The sequence below is a fragment of the Lepus europaeus genome, chromosome 12 (genome assembly GCF_033115175.1).
Source record: "Lepus europaeus isolate LE1 chromosome 12, mLepTim1.pri, whole genome shotgun sequence".
Classification (NCBI taxonomy): domain Eukaryota; kingdom Metazoa; phylum Chordata; class Mammalia; order Lagomorpha; family Leporidae; genus Lepus; species Lepus europaeus.
The window spans coordinates 23914091-23930144 of NC_084838.1; the positions used below are offsets into that span (position 1 = coordinate 23914091).

Below are 16054 nucleotides of genomic sequence, written 5' to 3' on the forward strand. Positions count from 1 at the left end.
GCTAGAAAAGCAGTGATGAAAGTAACCATGCATAAATAAGTTGCACAGTGGAGTTTTACATACACCGAGACTTTTGAAAAGGCTACGGTTCATCTACTTATTAGGCCTTGCAACCCCTCTTGATCTCCATTCCCTCTCTACGTTTGGATGGCAAGGCCTAAACTCAGCCAGGATCAACAAACGTGTATCACTGCTTGGCTTCTCTTGGGGGTAGTCATGAGTGGGGCTCTCCCCTCTTACACAACTGCACAACAAAAACAATCTTCTTTTTCCATCAAAGATAGACTAATTGGGCTCTCTGCTCTACACATTTTCCTCCCATGAGCCGCTAATTCCCAGAAATGCTGTGAGACACTCTTGTGGGAGCAGCCAGATTCCTCCCTGGGAGTCAAATGTCATAGAAGTCCATGAAGTACATCACAGACAGGATGTCACAGGAAAACCCCACTGCAGAGTTTCCCGAGGTCTGATCGCTCGAGTAGAGAACACAACTCGGGGGCCGACTTTATTACTCTACACAATAGTCACTTTTGCTTCCCTTGAGTGTCGGGTGAGTCAACAGGAGCCTCCCCATCCACCTCCCAGACAACACCACACCCACGCACACTGGGGTTTGCTGAATTGGAGTCCAAGTTTTGTTCTAGTAAAGTATTTCAAGGCCTTGAGTGAAGTTTTAAAAATAATATTTTGGTTTTGCTAAATCCAGTCTTCCTTAAGTAAAACCACTACATCTCTGACTAATGTTTAAAGTGCGGGACGGGGGCTGGCACTGTGACATAGTGAGTAAAGCCGCTGCTTGCAGCGCCGGCATCCCATAAGGGCGCTGGTTCGAGTCTTGGCTGCTCCACTTCCGATCCAGCTCTCTGCTATGGCTTGGGAAAGCAGTAGAGGATGGCCCAAGTCCCTGGGTCCCTGTACTAGCGTGGGAGACCTGGAAGAAGCTCCTGGCTCCTGGCTTTGGATCAGCACAGCGACAGCTGTTGTGGCCATCTGGGGAGTGAACTATCGGATGGAAGACCTATCTCTCTTTCTGTCTCTCTCTCTCTCTGCCTCAACCTCCCTGTAACTCTGCCTTTAAAATGAAATGAATCTTTAAAAAAGAAAATAAAGTGAGGGACAAGTATTCGGTGAAGGTGGCTAAGAAGGCCCTTGGGAAGCTCGCGTTCTCAGAGTGCTGGGATGCAAGCCTCCTGCTTCTCTCCAGATTGTGGCTTCCCGCTAATGCACACTCACTACTTGGGTCCCTGACACTCACCATCAGAGACCTGGACTGAGTCCCAGGCTCTTGGCCTCTGCCTGGCCCAGCCCTGGCTGTTGCAAACATTTGGGGAATGAACCAGCAGATGAGATACCTCTGTCTCTCACTCTCTCACTCTCTGTCTCCGATCCAGCAGATGAGATCTCCCCCATCCCCCTCCCTCCCTTCCTCCCTCCCTCGCTCTTTCTCTCTCCTTCTTTCTCTCTCCCTCTCTATTTCCAGTAAGCAAATTTTAAAAATAAAGCAACAGGGGCCAGCACTGTGGCACAGCAGGTAAAGCCGCCGACTCCAGTGCCAGCATTCCATATGGGCACCAGTTCGAGTCCCGGCTGCTCCACATCCGATCAAGCTCTCTGCTATGGCCTGGGAAAGCGGTAGAAGATGACCCAACTCCTGCACCTGTGTGGGAGACCTGGAGGAGGCTCCTGGCTCTTGGCTTCAGATCAGCACAGCTCCAGCTGTTGTGGCCAACTGGGGAGTGAACCAGTGGATGGAAGACCTCTCTCTCTCTGCCTTTCCTTCTCTCTGTGTAACTCTGACTTTCAAATAAATAAATAAATCTTAAAAAAAAAAAAAAGCAATGCTGGGGGTTGGGACTGACAGTGACTCTGCACCAGGCAATCCCAAACCCTAGAGGCAAGGCCAATTCTATCTATGTGGGGATCCCTGCCCAGTTCCTGGCCCTCAGATGGAGCCTTAGGGTTTAGAAGTCACAGTAGATTGAAGCTGAACCCAAGGAACAGAAGAGACGTCCCTAACAGCCTCACCTACCAAGCTCTTCCCCGCTCAAAGACAGGAGGCGGCGACATGGCCAGCCCTGTCCAAGACAGAACTCTCAGTTCCAAAGAGAGGAGTAGAACTGCGGTGGTTCTTCCTTGTAAAGTAAACACCAAGTGAGTTCTAAGAACGCCTGACAACATCTCCTAAGAGGGAAACAGCTCGATCTGATTGAACCAGCTCCTGTCTGCTTGCAAGGAACCTGGTAAAAGCTCTAGAAGGTGTAGACCTCCAGCCACATGGCTGTCCCACCATGAACAGCCTTTCCTCCACTGTTCTTCGAAAGCACAGAGCCACACGTGAGACCAGACTGTGCAGCAAACAGGCCTCGGATCCGGTTTGCTCTGACTTCCTGTGGCTGGAGAAGACAACTCCGGAAAAGTCCCGATGGTCAATCCGGGAGTCCTGCTCGCCAGAACTGAGCGGTGGCTGTGGCGCAGGACGGGTTTCAGGGACTCAGGGCCTGATGAGCAAGGAGGAGCCCACCCCGGCCCACCCAAATTTTCTGACGCCCACCTCATGCATCAAATTGATGCCACTGCCCACCCAGGGTTCTGGGCCTGCTGCCAGAGGGGCACTTAAGGTTTAAAGCAAAAGTCGTTTGTCCTTGACACTGACGACCTGACGCTTGTTTGGATGTCCATTCTGGCCGCCAGGTTGTGTGCTTCAGGGACAGCTCGCGGAACCACATCTCTCTCACTCACAGCTCTGCTCTCCCAAGGCCGCCGGGGGCCATCTCTGCGGAACCACACTCTGAGAAAAGTCAGGGCAGCTGAGAGCCAGTCACCTGCTTCCGTCCCCTGCGTTAGAGGCTCTGAATGCCAGGAAGGACCTCGGCAGGAGTAGGGAAGCACAGAATTCCTCCATCCACCATCTACCAGGGGGATGGGTGATGAGCAATGCGGGGGGCTGGGAAGCAGAGGGGAGTCACTGGGGAGGCCCTTGGCTCCCCGCGAAGGGCTCCTTCCCTGCACTGCGTGCCAAGGGAACCCAACCATTCCCCTCTCTCATTTATGTAGAATCTCTCTGCCCGGCCCGCCGCAGGATCCCAGGAGCAGAGCACCGCGGTTGAGAGCCAGTACGGACCATGGAAACAGGTCAGTCCGAGAGCAGCTGCAGGCGGGGGCTGCCACTGGCTTGCAGTCTCTGCTTCATCCTGTTTGCCCTCCGGGGGCCCTTTTGATCTGGGGCCGCCTGCTGCGGATCATCCTGCCGCCATGTTCTTTAGACCCCTGCTTTCTTCTCTGTTTGTTTACATGGGGCAAGGTGACCCAGGGGAAGTTCATGAGTTTAGGGAAACGAAGGACTTTCTAGCATCCCAGGCGGACTGTGGGGGGCTTGTGAAAGGGCCTTTCTTCTCTCTGAGACTCAATTCCTTATCCGTCATATGGGAATAATAATTATCCAGGCCAGCTCTCTGCTGTGGCCCGGGAAGGCAGTGGAGGATGGCCCACGTGCTTGGGCCCTGCACCCGCATGGGAGACCAGGAGAAGCACCTGGCTCCTGCCTTCGGATCAGTGCGGTGCGCCGGCTGCGGCGTCCATTGGAGGGTGAACCAACGGCAAAAGGAAGACCTTTCTCTCTGTCTCTCTATCTCACTGTCCACTCTGCCTTTCAAAAAAAGAAAGAAAGAAAAAAAAAAAAAAAAGGAATGAGTTGGATAGCGTCTTCCCCAAATTTATGTCCATCCGGACCAAGAATGGGACCTTATTTGGAAAAATGGCCTTAGCAGAAGTCACTGGTTAAGATGAGGTCACAGGAGGTGAGGGAGGGCCCTAAATGCAATGAAAAAGAGAGGATGGGGTGGGCACATAGCCTGGTGGCTAATACACCAGCTAAGACATCCATGTCCCACGCTGGGGAGCCTGGGCTCAATACTGGCTCCAGCTTCCTGCGCATGTTCACTCTGGGTGGCGGCAATGATGGCTCAAGCAGGGGAGTTCCCTGCTCCCCACGTGGGAGACCTGGACTGAGGCCACAACTCGCTCCTGGCTTTGGCCTGGTCCAGTCCCGAATGCTGTGGGCATCTGGGGAGTGAACTAGCAGACCAGACGGGAGCTCTCTCTCCCTCCATCTGTCTCTCTCTCTCATTCCTTCTTTCTCTGCCTCTCACACAGACAAATAGCAATGTTTTCAAGGGAGAGAGAACGTACGGTTTTGTTCTCAGAGACGTGCAGGTGAAGATGGAGGCAGCCATGGGAGTGATTCCTCTGACAAACCCAGTGACCACTGAAAGGGAGGACAAAGTTCCTGAACACCTGTCCATCCAACCCTCCAAAAAGGAACCCACCCCGTCTCGCTTGGCTTCAGACCTTGGGCCTCCTGGACTGCGAAAGAACCAGCTGCGATAGACTTTAAGTAGCTGGGTTTGTGGCAGCTTGGTGCGGCAGCCATAGGAAACAGACACTCTCGGCTCACAAAGCTGACCTGCCGAGGACCTAAGGGACAGAAGGTGGGGTGGCCGGCCACCCCACCCCCAATATGAGTACCAGTCCAAGTTCTAGGTGCTCTAGCTCCTATCCAGATCCCTGATAATGTACCTGGCAATGCAGAAGATGGCCCAGGGCCCCTGCACCACGTGGGAGACCTGGGTGGAGGTACGGGCTCCTGGCCTCGGCCTGGCCTTGCCACGGCTGTTTCAGCCATTTGTGGGGTAGAACAGCGGAAGGAAGATCTCTCTCTCTCTTTCTCTGTAACTCTGCCTTTCCAATAAAATAAATCTTCAGAAGATGAAGAGGCATACACAGGCGCTGCAGGTGCAGGGCAGGGGTCAAAGGAGAAGGCAGAAGGCACCCAGGGGCCCAGCATCCTCAGAGGTGAGGTGTTGGCCGAGGGTGATGATGAGGTGACCACAACCATTACTGAGCATTTGTGATATGCCGGGCGTTAGACCACACGATGCTTGTGTACAATCCCCTTCACTCTTCAGAGCAAGCCCAGGACCCCAGTTCTCTCGATATCTCTGTCTTACCACCTGCGAAACACAGGAGCCAGAGTTTAAAGCTGGGGCTGGGCGCAGGCAGCCTGTCTCCGGGCTTTGAACTGTGTCTTGCCTCTTGCAAGATGCAGAAGTAGACACTCGCACGATCTGGATTAGAGGTTTATCAAGACAAGCAGACTGCCTAGCAGATTCGTTTTCTGTATTTTTTTTTTTTTTGGACAGGCAGAGTTAGTGAGAGAGAGAGACAGAGAGAAAGATCTTCCTTCCGTTGGTTCACCCCCCAAATGGCCGCCTCGGCTAGTGCGCTGTGCCGATCTGAAGCCAGGAGCCAGGTGCTTCCTCCTGGTCTCCCATTCGGGAGCAGGGCCCAAGCACTTGAGCCATCTTCCACTGCCTTCCCGGGCCACAGCAGAGAGCTGGACTGGAAGAGGAGCAACCGGGACAGGATCCGGTGCCCCAACCGGGACTAGAACCCGGTGTGCCAGCGCCACAGGCTGAGGATTAGCCTAGTGAGCCGCAGCCCCGGCCTCATTTTCTGTATTAACAGCTGCTCTACCTGGGTCCTGGAGCCCGCTCCTGTGCTTTCTGGGGTAGCTGGTTTGCTGGATCCCTTTCCAGGAAACAGAAAACATGGGTGACAAAGGTAACAATGACATTGAACACCACCCACGTAAAGGCATAGTCCTCTGCCCAGGCTGTACATTCTCTCAACCAATGCGCACAGTGACTCTGACAGGGAAACAATTTCCTCTTTTGCACATGAAGACTTTGAAGCTCAGAGCTGAAGTCATTTGTCCAGACACAAAGCAAGAGGTGGGCGAGAGCCCGCTAGACGGCAGTGCGTCATCACATCCTCTCTGCTCTCCCGGGACGCACGAGGCAGCCGGCTCACGGATTCCAGGAACGCACTCTGAGCTTGGCTGCATTTCGGATGGCTGCTTTTTGGATGGCAGTCTTCACACACTGCCTGAGGAGAGGGGGGAAGGGGCAGCTGTCTCGCAGTGGCTAAGGCTCCTCTTAGGATGCCTGAATCCCATATCCCAGCTCCACGTCTGACCCAGCTTCCTCCTAATGCTGGCGGGGGGGGGGGGGGGGGGGAGCAGATGATGGCTCAAGTACTTAGGTCCCTGTCATCACCCAGCTGGGAGACCTGAACTGAGTTCCAGGCTCCTAGCTTCAGCCTGGACCAGCCCAAGTTATTGCACGGTTTTGGGGAGTGATCCAGTAGATGGGATGATCTCTCTGTGTCTGCCTGTCTCCCTCTGTCTCTCTAAATTTCAAATAGGCAAAGAAAGCATTAAAAAAAAAAAAAAAAAAAAAAAACCAAGCCACTTGCCCCTACTTTAGATGCCTACAGTTCTCTAACCCTCCACATGAACGAGTGGTTGGAATTCTCTAGATATTGTCTAACCACTCCCAGGAATGTGTGTTTGCCTTGTATACAGGTTCAAGTACAATAGCGGGGATGGGAGAGCAGCCAGTCCGTTCCAGACACAGACTCCCCCCCCCCCAAACAAAGAGCAGAAGGAGGGGATCTGAGAGCAGGAAATAACAGGGGCTGGGGGGAGGCGGACCCCGGGGCCTCAGGAGCACAAGCGGCACCTCCAGCTGTGAGGCGCTGGAATGCCAAGATGCTTCCTTGTTGCACAGTCTGGACTTAATGATTGTTGACTTCAGGATGGCGCCAAGGCCAGGGGCATAAAGTGGAGACCACACTTGCAATCTGGAATCCTGAATTCCCCTCCCTATCAGCTCCTGGCAGCTGTGTCTTCGAGATTAACCTTTTTACATTCCACATCTAGATGAGATGATGCACTATTTGTCTTTCTGTGGCTGGCTTATTCCAGTCGGACTAGTGTCCCCTAGGTTAATCCATATTATCACAAGTGTCAGGATTTCCCTCTTTTTAAGATTTATTTATTTATTTGAAAGATGGAGGGAAAGAGAGAGAAGCAGAAGAGCCAGGACTAGAACCAGGCACTCCAACACAGAATGAAGACATCCCAAACACAATCTCTTTCTTTTCTTAAAGGTTGATTTATTTATTTGAAAGGCAGAGTTACAGAGAGAGAGGCAGAGGGAGAGAGAGAAAGAATATCTTCCATCTACTGGTTCACTCCCCAAAGGCCATAATGGGCTGGGGTGGGCCAGACTGAAGCTAGGAGACTGGAACTCTAACTGGGTCTCCCATCTGGGTGGCAGGGGCCCAAGTACTTGAGCCATCTTCCACTGTCTTCCCAGGCATATAAACAGGGCGCTGGATCAGAAGTAGAGCAGCTGGAACTCAAACCGGAGCACATATGAGATGCTGGCATCACAAGCAGAGGCTTAATCTACCGTGCCACCTGCCAGCCCCATCAGGATTTCCTTCTTTCTTAAGGCTAAACTGCAGTCCATTGTACATATGAGTCACATTTCCTTTATTCATTCATCAGTTAACGGACACTCAAGTTGACTCCAGAATCTGGGCTGGGAACCTTATTTCTTCCAAGAGCCATTTGGATATTTATACCATCATTCGCAGGCCATACAAAATTATCAACGTAAAAGTTAGCCTGCTATTGAGGCCAGCACAGTGGCATAGTGGGTAAAACCACTGCCTGCAATGTTGGTAACCCATATGGGCACCAGTTTGAGTCCCAGCTGCTCCACTTCCCACCCAACTCCCTGCTAATGTGCCTAGGAAAGTAGCAAAAAATGGCCCAAGTGCTTGGGTCTTCGCACCCACGTGGGAGACCTGGAAGAAGCTCCTGGCTCCTGGTTTTGGTCTGGTCCAGCCCCAGATGTTGAGGACATTTGGGAAATGAACCAATGGATGGAAGAGCTTTTGCTCTGTCTCTCCTTTTCTCTCTGTAACTCTGCCTTTCAAATTAATAAAATAAATCTTAAAAAAAAAAAAAAAAGCTAGGCTCCTATAGATTTATTGAATTCTGAGTCCCACCTGCCATTGCCTTGGTAGGGTCACACCAAATGATTTTGCAAGCCTTATACACACCTGCTCTAGATCTTGGCTATGGTGAATTATGCTGCACTGAGCCTGGGAGTACAGGCATCTCTTTGATAAGACTAATCTCTCCTTTGGATCTATATCCAGTAGCAGGAGTGCTGGGTCATACTGTTGTACTAGTTTTCATTCTTTTTTTTTTTTTTTTCTTAAGAAACTCCTGAAGCTGGAATGAAAGGCCTTGCCACCCCTTCCAGTCGGTCTCCCTGCTGCCCCACTGGTCCCTCCACCATAGCAAGTTGCTCCCTTTCTCACTTCTGGGCAAATCCATCTCAGCTTTTCAGCAAGACCTAGGTCAAATCTGCTCCCCCAAAAGTTGCCTGGAGACTTCTCACCCCTCCACAACTGCCCATTTGCACCTGGCACCAGCTGGCAGCAGCTGGCTGTAGGAGACCTGCCAGGCCATTGTAGACTCTCTGAGGGCAGGGCTCACATCTGGGAAGCTATTTATCAGCACCCCTCCAACCGCCTCCCCTGCCACCTCCCCTCTCCCCCCTCCCCCGGGAGTCCTGGGCTACTCTCAGGGCCCTCCTTTCCAGAGCAAGGGGAAGCCGGCCCCAGGAGGGCTGTGTCTCTCCTCCAGGGCTTTAATCACCCAGGCCTGAGTCATGACCTCTGAACTCGGGAAAGTTTCTGAAGTTTTACTAACATGCCACCCTGCTGCTGAAATTTTCCCTTCAAATTGCAGGCTTATTATTGCAATTATTCCACAGCATTAAAAAGTTTTGGTTTTTGAACCCCACCAAAAAAAACCAAAAAAAACAACACTCCACACTACAAATTTCTCCTAGCACTGCAAACACTGAAATCTGCCAATGTTTTAAAAAAGGAAAAAAAAAAAAAAAAACAAAAACAAAAAACCTTGGGGGCATTATTTTTACATTTTTTTAAAAATTGTGGTATACTCTATATAATTTGCCCTCTTTAATCCTGTTAAGTGTAGGATGCAGTGGCGTTAATGACATCCACAATGTTGTACAACCATCTCCACTATTCCCAAAATGTTTTCATCATCCAAATAAATTCTGTACTGACTGAGCAATCCTAGTCAGGATTTTTGAGACATTCTATGAGGCTAATCAGGACACAGAATCCAAGTAAACGGATTACGTCTTTGTAGCAAACACAGGGGAAAAGAGATTAGCAGGAAATAAAATGATGATTGACGTCATTAGGGTGGTAGAGTAACCACCCTATCCCACTTTCTAAATTCGTGGCAATTGATTAACACTCGTCTGTCATTACTTGAAGGTGTTTGAAAGTCAAGAGCAAAAAGTCACCTTACTTGTGAGCCTCAAGCACACTAATAGATTTGCCCTTTTTGCACTGAAATATACAACATGGCCACTTTCATTTTACTGTCTACAAACTGGTGACTCTCTTTTTTAATTATTTTTTTAACCCTAGCAATGTAATCGTATTATGACCACCAACACTTGAAGGAATTAAGATGGTAACCAGTTTCAAAAAGAGCTTCCGGTCATGCTCATCCAGCCTCAGCTGACCTGAGATCCTATTTCTTTTTTTCTTTTTTAAAGATATTTATTTATTTGAAAGGCAAAGCTACAGAGAGAGGAGGGAAGTGGGAGGACAGAGAGAGAAAAAGAGAGAGAGAGAATATCTTCCATCCACTGGTTCACTGCAATGGCCAGAGCTGCGCTGATCTGAAGCCAGGAGCCAGGTGCTTCTTCCAGGTCTCCCACATGGATGCACGGGCCCAGGGATTTGGGCCATAGCAGACAGCTGGACTGAGATCCCAATTCTAAACTCACTTTTACAACAAACCAAATAACTCAAATACTTTTGCACCCAAGTAACCCTCAGCCTGGGTGGAGAATATATCCCACCTAGATAACATCAATCAGTGGTTAACAACTCAGAGATAATGCCTGCCTTAGAAGTCTATTTCCAGCTTAACCTTCAATGGAGGTTAATTGATGACTTCTCTTCCATTAGGAGTGCCTTCCACATCAAAGCATTGTTTGGGAAGACAGCAAAACAGAAGACCAGAGGGATGCAGGCTCTTTAACCCTCCGGGCTAATTGCTGGAATTGAATGTTTCCTAATGGAGATAGCAGCTTTCAGTTTAATACACAGCCATTTGTTTTGAGGACTGCAATGGCCATTCCATCTCTGGACTGTTGATGGATGTCTGTGTACACACACACATATGCTTGTACTCACTCACAAAGCAACACAAGCCTTTGTGCTGTGCAAACCTCCAGACCTACTCCTGGCTGGCATTCTCTCCTTTCCCTGGGACCAGCACAGGAGTCCTCAAGGCAAGGCAGTGATGGCTTTGCAGTGGGAAAGAACAAGCACCAAGAGCCCATTTCCACTCCTGCTCAATCACACCCTCCCCGGTGCACAGCCCCCAAGGGAATCATCTCTACTCCCAACCACATAGAGGGAAGGATGCAGCCTTACCCATGCCCCCTGCCTGATAATTAGGTCCAGCCCTGGGGTGGTTACAAGTAAGGCCCCTCCCCTTTAGGCCAGTACTTTCTGGCACACTCTAGGAGCTGCTCTTCTGGGATTAGATTCTCCCATCTGCCAGTCACCTCTACACCCAGCTCTCTGGGCCTCTGGCCTTTGTAGTCAGCTCTCATAAAGCCATGTTCACAAACTCTTATTGTCTGGGGGGTGGGGTAGGGGGTTGACCATGCTCAGACTCCGGGCAGTCCCACCAGGTTCTCTACCTCTGGAAGTGCTGGACTGCTATTAAACCACATTTGTCAAAGAAGCCAGCTCTCATCAGGGCCAAAATAGGCAGGCGTAGCCACATGCTAATTTCCAGGACAACTAAGGTTGTTGGTGCTGAGTAATAATGTGTGCATTAACATTGAACAAAGCAAGAGTGGGGAATTTGGTTCTACCAAGAAGGTGAAGACGACAACAGGCACGCTAGGCTAAAGAGAATATTAAGCACGTACAAGTGGCCCTCCATATCTACGGGTTCCACCTTCAAGGACTCAACCAACAGCAGGTTGAAAATATTTGAAAAAAAAATTGTAACTATATTAAAATGACAGACTTTTCTTGGCATTATTCCCTATACAATACAACATAACAACTGTTTACATAGTATTTACATCGGATTAGGTATTGTTAAGTAATCCAGAGATAGCTTTAAGTGTAGGAAGATGTTGAATACTCTCCCATTTCACATCAGGGACTTGAGCCTCCTGGAACCAACTGCCCGTGAATAGCAAGGAAAAACACAAGGTACAAAATAACCTGGGCTGCTTGGCCTTATTGGACAGCTATTTCTTATAGCATTACACTGCATTCCAAACGCTTTGGAATGAAAACCACAGACAATTGTCAAAATTAGTTGGCTGAGAGGGCCTGCAAGTCTACTTGTAATAAAGTTAGATCCTCCTGGGTATGACCACAGAGAAATTTTATGTCCACCCACATTAAGCAAAAAGAGGGGAGACCTAGTGCCCCACAGTAGGAAGCAGTGAAACACAGCAATGCTTAGGCATCTCACTAGCTCAGCAGGTCAGCACCAGTGAACAGTGGGGTGTGCCGAACAGGAGGGATGAAGGGTTTTAAACACATTAATCTGTAGCCACCAAAAGGACCTTATTGCAAATTAACTCCTTATGATTTCCTTAACCACACAGACACAGTGTGTGCACACACATGGCTAAGTGACAAGGGTCCTTTAAAACAATTACCACCCAATGTGGCAAAACCTGCTCAAAACTTCATAGAGAAAAGTGTGGCTTCTACCAAGAGCACTGAAGTCAATTCAGTTGCCAACAAGGATTTACAAAGCAACGGGATATGCTGTCTGGGAACCAGCTGCATGGATATTACTCCTGCGTAGGAGAAATAAGGCATGCATCACATCAGAAACTCATTTTGTGTGCTCTTTTCTGGTATAATTAGCCAAGGGCTTTCTCAAAAAAAAAAAAAGAAAAGAAAAGAAAAGAAAAGAAAAGAAAAGAGAAAGAAAGAAAGAGAGAAAGAAAGAAAGAAAGAAAGAAAGGAAGAAAGAAAGGAAGAAAGAAAAAGAAAAAAGAAAAGATACAGGAACTCTTTATAGAAAACTGGCCACTAAATGGTAATGTGGAACCCTGCCTGAATTTACCCTGCAGAATGGGTTCTTACCTGTTCCTTTTGCCACTTTAAGCTCTCCTCCTGCAAAATGGGGGATAGTTTGTAGGATGACACAGTATACACTAATCTAAGAGACAGTATCACTAACCTGCCCAAGTTTATCAGTCTCAATCTGAGCGTTTGCATTCTAGAAACATTTAATACAGTCAGAGGACACGTAAGACTCACCACACCTGTTAGCACATTCTATTTTGATAGCACTAGGAAGATGGAGACAATACTTTGCAGACCTCAGTGGGAACCTGACATGAGATAGCCTGGAGCCATAACATCATATTTCCCGAACAAAAACACGAAGAAGCAGAGTTTAAGGTTTGAAATACTGTAACCAGGTTAAAAAAATCTCAAGGGAGTCCGGGTTTTCAGCACATTCCTCCTGAACAGAAGAGCTAGGTTTTGAAATTGGTTTCATTCCACATCTGTGAGCTTTGGCCACTCTCTATCTTGATTCTGCCTTCTTGGAATTCTTGGGTCCATTCTGCTCATCCCAAATATTCAGGTCTCAGGGGGTTTCCAGGCCACTGGAGCTGATAAACCAAGAGCTTAGACCAACTCTAAAAACCATCCTTCAGAACTTGATAAGCTGACGCCTCTGAGGTGTTCATGCTTATTTTTCAAGTCACTGGAACACAAGCAGATTAATCGTTAACTGTTTTTACCACAAAGTATTGACTGTGAATGCAGAGAATTGCACTTACAGCTTCAAGTAAGGGACGATTGTGCTCAGGGTGGAATCTTAAACACCGCCTATGCCAGTTTCAACTTCAATCTCAATTTGTGTGGGGCTGAACATCTGAAGCCCCAACAAAAATCTGGTCAGAATCTAGTTTGAAACTGAACTACAGTCAAAACTAAATAATTAAAAACAGAAGAATAGAGTTGTGTAGCCAAGTGACAACCAATCCATCATATGGGGAGCTTCTGGGAGTCCTACCGTAGGGTAGAGGCCCTTGGGTGTACTTACAAGATGATGTGATGATATGACTGGCACTTAAACCTGAGATGATCAAAGGACCACAACACAGACCAGAAAGGAGAGGGGAGTGTATGGTTCCAAGCTGAGAGAAGTTAAGAGCAAAAATAAGATACATAAAGGGGCCGGTGCTGTGGGACAGTGGGTTAACACCCTTACCTAAAGTGCCGGCATCCCATATGGGTGCCGGTTCGAGATCCAGCTGCTCCACTTCCTGTCCAGCTTTCTGATATGGCCTGGGAAAGCAGTGGAAGATGGCGGAAGTCCTTGGGCCCCTGTACCCACGTGGGAGACTTGGAAGAAGCTCCTGGCTCCTGGCTTTGGATCAGCACAGCTCCGGCCATTGAGGCCATTTGGGGAGTGAACCATCGAATGGAAGACCTTTCTCTCTCTCTCTCTCTCTCTCTCTCTCTCTCTCTCTAACTCTGACTTTCAAATAAATAAATAAATCTTTTAAAAAATAATATACATACATATAGAAATAATATGTAATAAATATAATATACAAATTATTTGCTACATTGGCCTAAGGTCCTTCAGATATGTTCAAATGGGCTCTGGGAATGAGAACCCATCTCATTCCGGAGGTCTGAGTTTCAGTGCCTCTACTTAGAGCACAAATCCGTTAGGTCGACTTACACACACCTCCTGGATTCATGAGGGGACACTTTCCTTCAAGATAAAAATCCAAGAAAAGGTAGAAAAATGAGCCAAAGGAAAACCTCAGATTTCCAGCAGCAGCCACACTCCAGATTCCACCTCTGAGTGCCACACCCCGGAGGGCAGAGACAAGCACATCAAACGCTGAGCCCTTGGAAGTCCCTCCTTGCCGCTCAACAAAGACTCCACTGGAGGGTATTTCACAAAGAATGTAGTAGAAAAGTCTGGACTCTGGAGGTGGAAGGTGACACGTTCTCCTTTTAAATTTAATACCAGCACTAAGCAATGCCGGTTGTTCACTGCCTAGTATCTCCCTTGCTGCAGTGTTAGCACACCGCAGCGACTGTCAGTGTGAGATCTGAATATTGTGCAAGGCTTCGCTTCATTGACTCATTCATTCAATTACCTACTGTGTTTCAGGCACTTTGCTGGCCACTGGGGACACAAGAGTGAGGACCAGGCACAGAGCTGTCTTCTTGAAATTGATTATCATGGGAAAGTAACAACCTTTGTCAACCGCAAGTTAAGTGTGAAATTCTATCTGTGATCTGTGTGAGTGTGCTCTGGTAACCCACAAGAGGGGGCTCTGAGGCAGGCACGGAGGTCAGCAGAGGCTTCCATGAAAGATGAGGAGTTAAGTAAGCCGGGAAGGGGACAGGAGCCTTTTCTCATTAGGAGAATCAGCCCGAGAAGGCCCCGCGGCAGGAATGAGAGAAGCAAGGACAAGAAATGGCCACGGCTGGGAGGGAGGACAGAAGGGCCTCCCGTGGAAGAGCTGTCTGCAGAGTTGCATGGGGCCAGATCATGTGGACTTGGGTCTTCATTCTAAGCACCATTCAAAGAATTGAAGCATGGGGGAGGAGTTGGATGGACAATGACAGTATCTTGGGTTTCTGTCCTGATGGTGGCCTGCCAGACTTGCTCAACCTGCACCAGCCCAGCCGTCAGTCACAGACAGGAACCCTGCATCACCAACCGCCCAGGACCCTGGGCAGTGCCCAGGCTACCCTGGGCCTCCAAGAGGCAGTGGGCAAGGGCTTTAGAACCACGATCCTGTGGCCCCAGGAAAAGAAGGAAGCCAAGCCTGAAACAACCTTTTTTCTTTTAAAATGCTTGATGTTTTTTTTTTTTCCCCCTCTTAACTTAATCTTTTCAAATTCAGCCCTAGAAACACACACACACACACAGGATGCCAGTAACACTGGATGACATTATCCTCCAACATTTAATACACAATAGTAAATACTGCCCAGGATACAGAAGTTCAGCCTGACCCCGTTAGCCTGACTCACTGCTCACTAACGAGGCTATTCCTGCTTTCAGATGGCACTGGCTCAGCAACTGAGGCTGCAAGTGCCAAGGAGACACAAACTCCCTGCGGAGTAGAAAGCGGTTGGGATTCACCAGTGACTGAAACCGGTTTTGGATCTTGGTTCTGCACCTGCTCACGACAGGACAAGTTGAGTGGCCTCTCTGAGCTTTAGATTCCTTCCCTGAAGCGGGAACGAGAGCCTGGAGCTTAGAGAGTCCCTGTGTTGCGGGTGACCAGTGCTGTGCCTGGCTGCAGAGGGGTCGGTGGTGCTGGGAGGACACCCACAGCTCTTTGCGGACTGTTCCCACAGGCTGTCTCCGAAGCGGGCTGTACGCTAACTCCAAAAGCAAGGAAAAGCACAATCCTTCGTACAGAGGACTTCACAGAGTAACTGCAGCTGGGTCGCCTGACTTGCACGTCCAAAGCATGCGGGCAGCTGTGTGAGATTTCAGGCCCAGGCTGCCGGCCATGGCAGGCAGCTGCATTCTCCCTCTGGGGAGGAGGGTAGAAAACCAGATGGCAGCTGCCCTGGGGACTGCAGCCGTTTGCATGTGAACGCGTGTGGCTGCCTTTGTCTGCTGGTCCTGGCCCATCCTGCAGAGGCAATGCCATGTATTTCCCTACCTTCTATCTTTCTTTCAGACAGACCCAGAAGTGACAACGACAAAGGATTAGCTCCCAGCAAATGTTCCGATACAGGGCTGGAGCCAGGAGGGGGCTCAGTTTCTGCACAACTCCCCTGGGCTGTTGGCAGTATTCAGGGAGAAGAGGGTGCACGACCATAAAATGCACAGGACAAAATCCCCAGGGGCAGCCTGCACCCTGCATGTCTTATTTTACCTTTATTTATTTATTTATTTGAAAGGCATAAAGACAGCGAGATTGCCTATCTGCTGGTTCACTGCCCAAATGCCCACAAGAGTGGGGCTGGACCAGCAGAAGGTCAAGGGCTGAGAACTCCACGCAGGTCTCCCATGTGGTTGGCAGCAACTCAACTAACT

The 16054-nt window shown here is 49.2% G+C and overlaps 1 protein-coding gene across 8 annotated transcripts in view; it reads right to left on the reverse strand.

Annotated features, from left to right (window-relative positions):
- The window catches only part of PALM2AKAP2 (PALM2 and AKAP2 fusion), a 371129-nt gene that overhangs the window by 47226 nt on the left and 307849 nt on the right, over positions 1-16054 (reverse strand). The window lies entirely within an intron of this gene.